Raw genomic sequence first — 12351 nt, forward strand, 5'->3', positions numbered from 1 at the left:
TAAAGGGAACAAGGTTACTTATCCAAAGGAAGTGGCTCACCATGAAAGGTAATTGACACACTGGCAAGCAGGATTGTGGAGTCAGGCCCACGCTTCCATTAGGCGATCAATCATGCTTTTCTCTTTCTTCACAGAGCGCATGCCACAGGCCTCAAGGTATTGGCATGTTGCCATAGGTTGGCCCAAATAATAGGATAAGGATAGATTTTTAATACAGAGATAACATGACTCTGAGAATGTCCCAGTGCTGTCTCAGTCACAAAAGCTTTCAAACTGGTGTCATTATACCACGACTTTCCCCTGCTGCGGCTAGGGGCATGCACCGTGTCTCTCCCAGAACGCTGGGGAAAACAGCCTCTGCAGAGCCACTCTGCTTACCGCTGCCCTGATTAGTATTCCAAACACCTCGCTGACGTGCAGCCGACAGCCTTCCACCGTGGATCAGGATTGACGCTGTTTATATTTAGTTTCAGAAATTGATGTTTGGTTGGAAGGAAGGAAAAAGGATGTGGGGATGAGTAATGAAAAGCACAATTTAACGCTGTGGTTGTGTATCTGGACATTTGGATAGCTGTTTTGATGTCCTTGATAGTATTCCAACAGAAGCAGGGCTTCTGGACTGGTGGAATCCAGCACTCCCTCGTGCTTCTCCCTGCCACGCCCAAGTAAGAGTGTGCCTTGGTGTTTATTCTCAGAAAGTCTGGTAAAATAAAAGTCATATGCAATCAAGAATTATAAAATGATATAAAATGTAATTTATATATTTCATATCAAAATGTAGGTCCCTCTAATTGCATATGAGGAGTTATGTCCTTATATGATATCTGATTTCATTCATCAGAGAAAATGTGCAACACTAAATCATACATTGTTTCATTCGTTCATTCACAAATGTGTCTTCTATGATTATATTGTGCTAAGCATATCATAATCTATATGCTCAGGAAAACAGTGACAAAATATTTTGCTATAGTACATGTTCTCATGAAGTCTCAATACTCATGGAGAAGGCTGGTTTCAGAAAGAAAAGGGCTTTTTAATGATACTGGCAATAATTCCACATTCTGAGAAGCTAGTGGGTTTTATCAGTCAGGACAGACAAGATCCAGGTTTTGCTACAATAACAAACAACTCCTACTTCTCAGCTGATTAATGCAACAGAAACTCGTTGCTCACTCTCTCTGCAGGTTTATCCAGCAGGTGGCTCCGTCCCTTATTACTCTGGGGCACAGGTTCACAGGGAGAGGAGAAATACCAACTATTAAATTCACTAGCTCACAAAACGCATTTTGCTTGTGATCACAATCCTTTGGAGCTGGCTGCTTGGCCCTGGCCTGCCAACAGCAGCCAAGCTTCAGTCTTCAGCGTTTAGAGTGGAGACAGAAGTAAGACCAGGGGTCTGCAAGAATGACATAGGGACAGTGGCTCTGTATTCTCATAGATGAATTTCCATGTAACTCACAGTGCTCCTTATCCTAGTTCATACATTATTCAATACCTCCTACAAATGGAAAACGTGTCCCCTGAGCCAAGTTGGCACATACTTTTTAGCCACTAAATCATTTTTTGTGTTGCTTTTCTTTTTCTTTTTTCTTTTATCTCTTTCACTGTATACCCAATGTTTGGCCTCCAGCAATTATTGACTAAATGGATTAATCTTTGGCACATGCTTGGACCTGAAAGTGATGGAACTTAGATCAGTGTGTTCCATGGAAATTCCTTAATACTTAAAGAAAAGTGTGTACCAAATAAATTTGAAACAAGTTTCAATATATACCTCCCCTTAGACATCCATTATGAATGTAAGTATATTATGAAATTTAATTAAAAAATAAAAATTTTTAATTAAGGTGTTAGGAGTTAGAATAGCCTTTACTCTTCATGGCTGATGACAGAAAGGGAAGAGAAAGATCCTGTTGGGTGTTGGTAATGTTCTATTTTTTATCTGAATGCTGTTGATATGGGTGTGTTCAATTTCGGAAAATTTATCAAACTGCAGCTTTTTGATTAGCATATTTCATGTTTCTTATACTTCAATATAATGTGAATATATGTAGATCTTTCCAGAGAGAGATTTTTCCAGGGAAAAATCCAGGAGATTTTTCCAGGAGAGCTATGTGTAGATTTTTTCCACAGCTTTCAGCAGATTTGCAAAGGAGTTCCTGCCTCAAAATTAGTGGCAACCACTGAATTGGAGAAAAAAGATCAGATCTTGAATGGCGTGAGGATTGTGGGTTGACTAGTAAACTTTTTTTTTCTGGATTTTTCTAAATTGAAAAAAAAATAAGAGTTTGGTTGTGCAATATAGGGGTTTGCTGTAGTTTATTTTAATTTTTTAAATTAATTTTAGTTAAAATTTATATATTTCTGGACCTCAAATTCCTGTAACTCTGTAATGGTGATGATAATATATACTTACTGGGTTATTGCTTCCTTATATAAAGCTCTAGTCTAATACCTACCTTATAATAAATAAATGGCAGATATTATTGTTGCTGATGTTTTTCTCTACTGTATCATAACTCAGGATGAATCTCAAATTCTTTTTACCAGGAAAGAGACACATTTTTTTAATTAAAATTTTAAGAGAAAATTGGGACAGCTGTGTGGATTAGTTGATTTAAACATCTGCTTTGGGTTCAGGTCATGATCCAAGGTCCTGGGATCAAGTCCTGCACTGAGCTCCTTGCTTGGCAAGGAGCCTGATTCTCCGTCTGCCTGTTGCTCCCCTTGCTTGTGGGGGCTCTCTCTCTCTCTTTCTGTTAAATAATTGTCTTTTAAAAAAAAATAAGGGAAATTATTATTCACATGGATTTTCATAAAATTCCATTAATGCATTAAGAAATCATGAAATATTTATCTTCCTAAATTTTATGTTAATAAAATTTTAAAAAACCAACCAAAAAAAATTAAAGGCTCATAGGTTAGGCTAAGTGCAATTAACAAAAATATACACAGATTGTGAAGAAAAGTGCAAAAACGAGAAAATTGTTGACAAACCCTAAGACAACTCAAAGTTTAACTTTCTTAATACGCTAAGAGGTCTTATAAATCAACTGTAAAAATAACTATAAGCTCAATACCAAAACAAAACAAAAAGCAAATAACCAGGTATTTCACAGATAGAGAAATACAAATACACTTAACCTCTTTCAAAAAGAACCACACATTAAAACTATCGTGAGGGACCCCACTTTCCCTAGCTCTTCTATATAAATTTGCATGTTTCCATCCTAATGAGATTCCAGCATGGTTGGCCTGGAGATCCCACAATGAGGGGCTCTGTACTCAGAAAGTACATTTCACTGGTCACCTGCATAAGCAGATTCCTATCTTCTCCTCCACAAATGCTTTATATATTGTCTTCTCATCATTGTCTTTGGGAAGAATTAATTAGAATTACATATGCAAACTGCATGAATATTTAATGTAGAAATATTTTCTAAAGTGTGATTCAGAGAGCTGTAGCTCTCTGGGATGAAAATAGTGGAATCTCTAAAGATCTAAAAGTAAATATGTTTCAAAAACTAAAATATAGAGAAACAAGGAATAGCAAAAAACATTAATGAGAAATTTTCATGAATTCCAAAAAGGTGACAAGACTGAAAAATGCTAGTGTGAAATAAATACAAATGGAACAACCTCTCAAATATAAAGCATTAAAGACTGACTTTAAGAGACACGATTAAAGCCAGAAGAAAAGTTCAAGATAAGTAACACCTTGTATGGTACAGATGCCAATCAGCCAGAGTTAATCAATACCAACAAGCAGGGTCATTCTGATGTGTCAGCTCTGTTTGGAACACAACATAACAAAGAGGTTTCCAAATAGAATAAAGGACAAAATTACATCAGATGACGTAAACACAAGGAAAAAATTTCTTTAGAAAGTAATCCAATCAAGAAATGGGCAGAGGACATGAACAGACATTTCTGCAAAGAGGACATCCAGATGGCCAACAGACACATGAAAAAGTGCTCCATATCACTCAGCATCAGGGAAATACAAATCAAAACCACAATGAGATATCACCTCACACCAGTCAGAATGGCTAAAATCAACAAGTCAGGAAATGACAGATGCTGGCGAGGATGCGGAGAAAGGGGAACCCTCCTACACTGTTGGTGGGAATGCAAGCTGGTGCAGCCACTCTGGAAAACAGCATGGAGGTTCCTCAAAATGTTGAAAATAGAACTGCCCTATGACCCAGCAATTGCACTATTGGGTATTTACCCTAAGGATACAAACGTAGTGATCCAAAGGGGCACATGCGCCCGAATGTTTATAGCAGCAATGTCCACAATAGCCAAACTATGGAAAGAACCTAGATGTCCATCAACAGATGAATGTATCAAGAAGATGTGGTATATATACACAATGGAATACTATGCAGCCATCAAAAGAAATGAAATCTTGCCATTTGCGACAACATGGATGGAACTAGAGCGTATCATGCTTAGCGAAATAAGTCAAGCAGAGAAAGACAACTATCATATGATCTCCCTGATATGAGGAAGTGGTGATGCAACATGGGGGCTTAAGTGGGTAGGAGAAGAATCAATGAAACAAGATGGGATTGGGAGGGAGACAAACCATAAGTGACTTTTAATCTCACAAAACAAACTGAGGGTTGCTGGGGGGAGGGGGTTTGGGAGAAGGGGGTGGGATTATGGACATTGGGGAGGGTATGTGCTTTGGTGAGTGCTGTGAAGTGTGTAAACCTGGTGATTCACAGACCTGTACCCCTGGGGATAGAGTATTATGCCTCCATCAGAAAGGATGAATACCCAACTTTTGTAGCAACATGGACGGGACTGGAAGAGATTATGCTGAGTGAAATAAGTCAAGCAGAGAGAGTCAATTATCATATGGTTTCACTTATTTGTGGAGCATAACAAATAGCATGGAGGACATGGGGACTTAGAGTGGAGAAGGGAGTTGGGGGAAATTGGAAGGGGAGGTGAACCATGAGAGACTATGGACTCTGAAAAACAATCTGAGGGTTTTGAAGGGACGGGGGGTGGGAGGTTGGGGTACCAGGTGGTGGGTATTATAGAGGGCACGGATTGCATGGAGCACGGGGTGTGGTGCAAAAATAATGAATACTGTTATGCTGGAAATAAAAAAAAAAAAAAAAAAAAAAAAGTAATGGTTGACTTGAATTTGCACAGAACAGATAATTCACATTCTCAAAAAATAGATGATAGGTTGGTAGATGATATAAAGGAAATTGACAGGTAAGGGATATATAGATGATTGATAGTAGATTCGATAAAAAGATAGATGATAGATAGATGATAGAAGATAGATCTTGGAATTATAGAAAATTCCTAGCATCATAAGCAGTATAAATTAATGTAACATGGAGATGTTATTCTTACAAATTACCTTAGTATTTAAAAAATAACTATAAAAAAGTGTAACTATGAAAGTATACTTTATATATTTTATATACTTTATATACTTAGAAAATTATACTTTAGCATAACTATAAAAGTTATATTAACAAGTATAACTATAAAAATAACCATAAAAATGCAACATCTAGTGTGGGAATGTTCTGAAATTGTTCATCAAGTCTCCCACGCCAGGGTTAGTTACCAGTTGGGAAAATTATATCACATTAGGTCACTTAATGACTCCCATTTTGGAATTTCCATGATGAATTAGCTCCTTAGAAACAAAATATTATCTTATGAGGAGTTTTGCAAAGAAAGTTTTAGAAATGTGAGGAATAACTTAATTAATTAATTAATTAATTAATTAATTTTTAATTTATTTTTTTATTTATTTTCAGCATAACAGTATTCATTGTTTTTGCACCACACCCAGTGCTCCATGCAATCTGTGCCCTCTCTAATACCCACCACCTGGTTCCCCCAACCTCCACCCCACCCCCCGCCACTTCAAACCCCTCAGATTGTTTTTCAGAGTCCATAGTCTCTCATGGTTCACCTCCCCTTCCAATTTCCCCCAACTCCCTTTTTTTTTATCCCCAGGGGTACAGGTCTTTGAATCACCAGGTTTACACACTTCACAGCACTCACCAAAGCACATACCCTCCCCAATGTCCATAATCCCACCCCCTTCTCCCAAACCCCCTCCCCCCAGCAACCCTCAGTTTGTTTTGTGAGATTAAGAGTCACTTATGGTTTGTCTCCCTCCCAATCCCATCTTGTTTCATTGATTCTTCTCCTACCCACTTAAGCCCCCATGTTGCATCACCACTTCCTCATATCAGGGAGATCATATGATAGTTGTCTTTCTCTGCTTGACTTATTTCGCTAAGCATGATACGCTCTAGTTCCATCCATGTTGTCGCAAATGGCAAGATTTCATTTCTTTTGATGGCTGCATAGTATTCCATTGTGTATATCTACCACATCTTCTTGATTCATTCATCTGTTGATGGACATCTAGGTTCTTTCCATAGTTTGGATATTGTGGACATTGCTGCTATAAACATTTGGGTGCACGTGCCCCTTTGGATCACTACGTTTGTATCTTTAGGGTAAATACCCAATAGTGCAATTGCTGGGTCATAGGGCAGTTCTATTTTCAACATTTTGAGGAACCTCCATGCTGTTTTCCAGAGTGGCTGCACCAGCTTGCATTCCCACCAACAGTGTAGGAGGGTTCCCCTTTCTCCGCATCCTCGCCAGCATCTGTCATTTCCTGACTTGTTGATTTTAGCCATTCTGACTGGTGTGAGGTGATATCTCATTGTGGTTTTGATTTGTATTTCCCTGATGCTGAGTGATATGGAGCACTTTTTCATGTGTCTGTTGGCCATCTGGATGTCTTCTTTGCAGAAATGTCTGTTCATGTCCTCTGCCCATTTCTTGATTGGATTATTTGTTCTTTGGGTGTTGAGTTTGCTAAGTTCTTTATAGATTCTGGACACTAGTCCTTTATCTGATATGTCGTTTGCAAATATCTTCTCCCATTCTGTCAGGAATAACTTAATTTAATGTATTTGTTCCATGACACAAGTTTGGAAATTACAGACAAATGCCAAGTTGTATTTATTGCAAATCTAGTTGCAAAAAGAGTAAACAAACAGTCACACAATGTGTCTGCTGTGCTGAGATTATCAGAAAAGAAAAAAAAATAATCTGTATATTAAAATGAAAAAATTAGAAAAGATTTTGTAAATTATTAATACTGCATTATTTTTCCATAATGAATAAAAACTTAAAATGTATGATTTGTGGGGTGCCTAGGTGGTGCCATAAGTTAAGAGTTCGACTTTTGGTTTTGGGCTCTGGTAGTGTTCCCAGGTCTACTCGGCAAAGAGTCTCCTAAAGTTCCTCTCTCCTCCTCCCTCTGCCACTCCCCTTCTTTACTTACAAATAAATAAATAAGTCTTCTTAAATTAAAAAAATAAATAAAATGGAACCTGTCATTTGAGCTCAAATGACAGTATAAAATCCTTATTTTATCTTCACTAATTTTTGATAGTTAAACCCAGAACAATTGCTGTTTTGGATTTCTCTAAGCACCGATTTCCTAGAAAATAATTTAGTAGTATTAAGTAATAATACAAATAAATAAGATCGTTGTTTCTAGACTATTATGAGAACTGTCTACCAGTTCAATATCTCCAGAGTGCTTGAACATTACCCAAGCATTGCTGGAACTCCAAATTTGTCTAGCTGCCCTTATGATGGCTTTTAGCTTTCCTTTCTTGAGATACTTAGTCCATTAGACTCGTCCTTGCTCTCAGGCCAGGTGTATATCGTCAATCAATATTGCGCGGATCAGGGCTTCAGAGGCCGTAGCATCCTGGTCCAACCATGCCTTCATTTTATTTCTGATCTCAGCTCTGCCTCATTCCTAAAACTCCTGCCATCTGTCTGCTCATCTTTCTTCAGCAGCCACAAAGCTGTCAAGCTTTATTTTCTCAGGACTCCTTTCTCCAGAGGATATCTTTCAACTTCTCAGGAGCTAGATTTGTTGTTGTTGTTTTGGAAACTGCTCTTCGAAACTGTTTTTTTCTCAAAGGAAGATTGTTTATGCAACGCTGGGCACAGCCCCATATCTTCCTTGGTGCATTAAACCAGTCCTTGTGCCACAGGAAGAACATTCCATATGTTCACTGACCCCTTTACAGGCTCAGTCAGGCTCCATTGTCCTCCAGAGCTTCATTTAGGTTGAGGTTCCCATGGTACCATGATCTCCTTATGCAGATTGCTTAATTCAAGTAACGGTAGCTTTTCAAAAATCTTCTTTCCAATTCAATATTAAGTTCAGGATGATTTCAACTGCAAGTAACAGAAAACCCCAATAAAATCAATTTGAATAATGAAAGGGTTTATTATGTCATAGAAACAGGACATAGGGATGATGTCATTTCAGGGCCAGTTAACTCAGTTGTCCCATATCAGAGTGGGAAGGAACAGAGGATGAAGGTGTTTACAGGAAAAGACTGAGAGAAAGGACAAGGAAGGTTAAGAGCCAAAGATCAAGCATCTAAAATGAGAGAAGAAACTGAGAATCCCAGGATGGGTTGATTGCAGAGTAACATCCTGGAAGACGAAGGGGCGCAGACCAAACCATTCTCAGTGCGAGAGGAGATGAAGGGGCAAAGGGAGGCTGCCAGTCTGGAGCCTCTATCAAGGAAGTAAACCCGGCCCCTTTAGGCCCTCAAGGAGGCTGGATAAATCCTTAAAAGGTGGAGGGACGCCTGGGTGGTTGAATTGGTTAAGCCCTGCCTTCGGCTTGGGTCATGATCCCAGGGTTCAAGTCCTGCATCGGGCTTCTTGCTCAGTGAACAGCCTGCTTCTCTCTCTGCCTCTGCTTCCCACTCTGCCTGCTTGTGCTCCCTCTATCTTTCTCTTTCTCTCTGACAAATAAATAAATAAATAAATAAATATCTTAAAAAAAAAAAAAAACCAAAACAAACGAACAAAAAAAAACCAAAGGCTGGAAAAGTTGGAGACGTGCAACCACAGGAACATTGCAGTTGTTTCACAAGAATAAAAGGCTGTGGGTCTACATCCGAAGACGTTGGTGACTTCATTCCACTTTTGCCTTGATTCATTCAGCTACACTGTCATCCCTGTGTCCAGCTGTGGACAGGAGTACAGGGTTGGTGGAGCTGTGGGGAAACAACCGTTTTAGCTCAGTAATGCTGACGCATCCTATGCTGCCGTACTCATAAGGGCTATCTGGTAGACGATGTCGTGTGCCTGTGAAAATCAAGCCTCTGTATGCCCTTTGACCCAGCATTGCCATAGATGCATTTACTCTGGCACACACAAAAATAGTGTGTGAGGAGAGTTTATCACACTGTTGTCTATAATGACAGAAGCTTCTAAATAATACCAGTGTCTTTCAGTCAGAACCCGGTTTAGTAAATGGTATCTCAGTCCTTCTGTGATATATTATATGACTTTTTAAAAGGATATGATAGAACTAAATATTCTGATATGAAATAACTTCTCAATATTAATATCAAGTGAACAAAGCAAGGTTTATAAGAATGCTCACATCCTTGATGGAAAACAAGGCTGTGTTTGTATATCCACTCAGAATATCTTTGGAAAGAACCCAAGAAACAGAAAACAGAATCACCTTTGGCTAGGAGATCTACATACCTCTCTTATAACATAAGAATGAATCAGTAAATCTCCTATAAACACACACACGGAACTATCTGCCTTTATGGTTTGCCAAAGTCCTAGTTTAGGCTTAACTTTTTAATTTTTCTTTCATTTTTGCACAATAGTTACAGTAGCTCCAGACATCTTATCCTCACCCAATCATATCTAAAGCGCCTGAATGTTTTCTAGAATACATGGAATTTCAAAATTGCCACAAATTTTCAGGGTAAAAACCAATGCAAAAGGTTTACAGTTCTGCATGTAAAGAGTTTGGAAGTTGCCATTTATCTTAACAGCAAGTAATAAGCTAAACTGATTTAAAAATTGCAATTCTTCTTCAATAAAAGAGGGGAGGGGAAAGGGCAAGCTACTGCCCCTTAGATCGCAGAGACAGGTGAATGCAGGCCATCGTGGCTTCTCACAGCAGAAACTCAGGAGCAGAAACAAAGTTGAGTACAAGTGCTGGGGTAGGAAAATAAGAACTATAATTGACGAATTGCTGGAGGCTCAGGCCAGACAAATCTGAGAGTTAAAATCTCCAGGGAGACTAGTCATAGAGGAACCCTACAATATTACAAGATTTATTTCTAGGAGCTTGACCAGGTTCTCTATAGTAAATATCAGAGAAAAATTCTCTCAGGTTTTCAGCAGGAAGGGAAAAGGAATCATCTTGAAACAGACCACTCTATTCTTCTTAAAAAGGACTGCCATCAAAAGAAACTGGGTAAGTAGAGCCTACCCTGCTGTGGTTTTATGAGATCTTGATGTGGGAAAGGAAAATACCAACTGCAGCACTCTGGAAAATCCTCTGTAAAGGTGGTGGGGGACTGACAAGCGCTTGGGAAGTTCACAGAATACAGGCAGAGCTCACTGAAAAACTGAAACCTAGTTATAGATGTAGAAGCTTTCCCTTCCTTCACACCTCACAAACATCTTACTCAAGGGCTCTTTACAATAGTTACTTCTGCTCAGTACAGCATGTCTGTCTATCAAGAAAAAAATCAGAATACACACCAAAAGCAAAAAACACAGTTTGAAGAGACAAAACAAGTATCAGATTCAGATGTGAAAGGAATGTTGAAATTATCCAAGTGAGAATTTAAAACCATGATTAACATGCAAAGAGCTCCTCTAGATAAAGTAGTCATCATGCAAGATCAGATGGGCAATGTAAACAAAGAGATGGAAACCCCAAGAAAGAAGCAAAAAGAAATGTTAGAGATTAAAAAAAAAAAAAAAGTATAACTGTAACGAAGAACTCCTTTTATGAGATCATTAGTAGATTGGCCATGGTTGAGCAAAGAATCTCTGAGATAGAGAATATATCAATAGAATCTTTGAAAATCAAAAAGTAAAGAGAACACTGAGAAAAGAAAAAAATGAAAAAACCCCCACAAAGTAGGGATTGTGAGACAATTATAAAAGTTATAATAAACTTTTACAAAAATATTGTATACTTTTACTTGGAATACCAAAAGGGAAAAAAGAGAAAGACAAGAACATCAGAGATTTTTGAATCAAAAAAGGCTAAAAATGTCTTCAAAATGATATTAGATACCAAATTACAGATTCAGGGAGGTCAGAGAATATCAGTAAGGTCAATTCCTTTCCCAACCCCCAAAACAAACTACACTAAGGCATATTAATTTCAAATTACAGAATCAAAGAGAAAGAAAAAAGAATCCTGGATGAAGTTCATGGCATGGTGGGGTGGGGGAGTCTTACTTGTACAGAAACAAAGATAAAGATTATATCCAACTTCTCAGAAATCATGCAAAATGAAGACAGTGGAGTGAGATACTTAGAATGTTGAGGGAAAGAAAGCCCCAATGGAATCTTGTACCCTATGAATTTATCCTTCAATTGTGAAGGACAAATAGTTTCTTAGACAAGTAGAAAGTAAATGAATTTATTACCAAGTAGAAATTTATTACAAGTAGAAAGTAAAAGAATGTATTGCCTTGTAAGAAATGTTAAAAGGAGTTCTATGGAAAAGAGGAAAATAATATGGGTCAGAAGCTTAGATTTACTTAAAGAAAGGAAGACATAAAGTTGTCTTTATTTGCAGATGACATGATAGTCTATAAAGAAAATTTAAAAATGAACACAGAAACTGCTGAAATTACTAAGCAAATATAGTAAGGCTTCAGAACACAAGGTTAATATGGAGAAGTTAATTATTTTTCTATATATATCAACAAGGAATGAGTGGAATTTTAAATTAAAAACAATACAATTTATATTAAAATCCTCAAAACGGAAATGCTATGCATAAATCTAACAAAATATGTACAAGACATATGTGAAAAACCACAACACTTTGATGAAAGAAATCAAAGAACTACTAAATGAATGCAGTGATAGCCCATGCTCATGGATAGGAAGACTCAGTATTATCAAGATGTAAGTTCTTCCCAATTTGATCTATAGATTTAATGCAATTGTAGTCAAAATCCCAGCAAGTTATTTTATTGATATTGAAAATCTGATTCTAAGGTTTGTAGTATGGAAAGAAAAAATACAGAATAAACAACATAATATTGAGGAAAAAGAATAAACTTGGAGAATTTATACTACCTGACTTCAAGACTGAATATAAAGCTACACTAATCAAGAAAACATGATATTTCTGATAGAATAGACAAACAGAACAACAAGGCAGGATGGAAAGCCCAGAAATAGATTGTTATAGATACAGTTAACTGGTCTTTGATTAAGGATCAAAGGCAATGCAATGGAGCAAAG

Source organism: Mustela erminea, chromosome 11, assembly GCF_009829155.1.
Source record: "Mustela erminea isolate mMusErm1 chromosome 11, mMusErm1.Pri, whole genome shotgun sequence".
Taxonomy (NCBI): Eukaryota; Metazoa; Chordata; class Mammalia; order Carnivora; family Mustelidae; genus Mustela; species Mustela erminea.